This window comes from Lepisosteus oculatus, chromosome 14, assembly GCF_040954835.1.
Source record: "Lepisosteus oculatus isolate fLepOcu1 chromosome 14, fLepOcu1.hap2, whole genome shotgun sequence".
Taxonomy (NCBI): Eukaryota; Metazoa; Chordata; class Actinopteri; order Semionotiformes; family Lepisosteidae; genus Lepisosteus; species Lepisosteus oculatus.
This window is the reverse complement of record NC_090709.1, coordinates 3,006,548-3,007,996: the sequence shown is the minus strand read 5'-3', so window position 1 is coordinate 3,007,996 and position 1,449 is coordinate 3,006,548. Positions and strand designations below refer to the sequence as shown.

Sequence of the window (1,449 nt, the reverse complement as noted above, 5' to 3'; positions counted from 1 at the left end):
GATGGAGAGCTTACAGAAGGGGAAAACTCCGGGTGCTGACAGGCTCCCTAAAGGGGCGTCTGCTTTTACTACTTGCACGAATGAAGGCAAAAAAAAACCAATCACTGTGAACGAACGGCGCTTTACAGAGGAGTACTGCCTGACTGGATCGTTGATGAACGACAGAGGCCACTCCGACCTCTTCTTGGGTTTCTTCAATGACTTACTAAGGATCTTCTTCACATTCGCCCATGCAGGAGAAGCCAGTTACACCAAAGCAAACGCAGGAAAGTGCAATTCAAGCAGAGACCAGGAGGGACTTGTTTACAACGAGAGTGGTCGGAGAATGGAACAATGCGCCCAGCCCTGTTGTTGGAGCCGATTCTTGATGAGATCTTAGGCTCACTAAGAAGTCCCCGCTGGATGCTAATCTTTCTGTTGTTCTTGCAGGTCCTGCGCTGCTTTTGAGCCGACAGAGCTCGTCCTAGTCTGTCGGCACAGCCCAATTGCAAATGATCGGCTCCGTGTACAGAAGGAACGTGCGTTTGGTACAAGAGTGCATGAAGGCACCGGAAATACATTGGGAACAAATGACCGGTCGCTCAATACCTCTGTGAAGTACAGGAGTGTGCAAGACGAGGCTGTTTCCACCCGGTCTCGAACCGGGGACCTTTCGCGTGTTAGGCAAACATGAAAGCCGCTACACTACGGAAAATTGCAAGGACCGCTGCTGGTGTCTCGCTTGCGTTTCGGGCTGAGAAAGGGAAGCATCACTTTAGGCAGGGGGCGCTGGAGAGAGGAACAAAGGGCGCGATGAAACAAAATGCCAAAACCCAGGATCGAACCAGGGACCTTTAGATCTTCAGTCTAACACTCTCCCAACTGAGCTATTTCAGCGGTGCGCAGGGCGCACAGCCACCTGCTCCAGCCTTCCTGTGTTGCGGCATGAGCGCACCAAGAGGAGCGGGAGAGTGTTGCAGGAATGTCACTCAGAAGGAAAGCTACCCAGCTGCGCCCTCTGAGCTCTGTCCAGCGCATCTTTCTCGCATGGACTCCTGCCTGCGACGGGCAGGAAACAATTAGCAAGAACAGAACAACACTCCATGGTTGTCTCATGACCACACCTTAGGTTGTGACACGTGCAGGTGTGAGGGGTTGCCGGGCTACTTTGGAGCAGAGCTTGGGCGGAGGGGGGCGGGAAAGCAGACAAAGAGGTGACACCTCAAGGTCTGCACGATCACAGCTCTCCACCGCCCAAGGCTTCCGCTCGATAAGCTACTGGACACACCCGCCCCTCCTCACACAGACCGTGAAAAAGCCCCCGAGTGGGAGAGCTCTCTCTTCCTCCCAGGAGCTGTTGGACACGACGCACAGACAGAGCGCGGGGAGCCACCGCCTGCAAACACGGCTCCAGGCAGGACCCTGCTCCGCAGGAGCCGCAGAGCAGAGGAGAAGGGGGCAGCTTAGCTC

At 55.1% G+C, this 1,449-nt stretch overlaps 1 non-coding gene across 1 annotated transcript; it reads right to left on the bottom strand.

Moving 5' to 3' along the window:
- Positions 1–803: 803 nt before the first annotated feature.
- On the bottom strand, positions 804–876 carry trnaf-gaa (transfer RNA phenylalanine (anticodon GAA)). The gene has a single exon. It is a non-coding gene; the product is annotated as a tRNA-Phe (tRNA).
- Between the last annotated feature and the right edge of the window lie 573 nt (positions 877–1,449).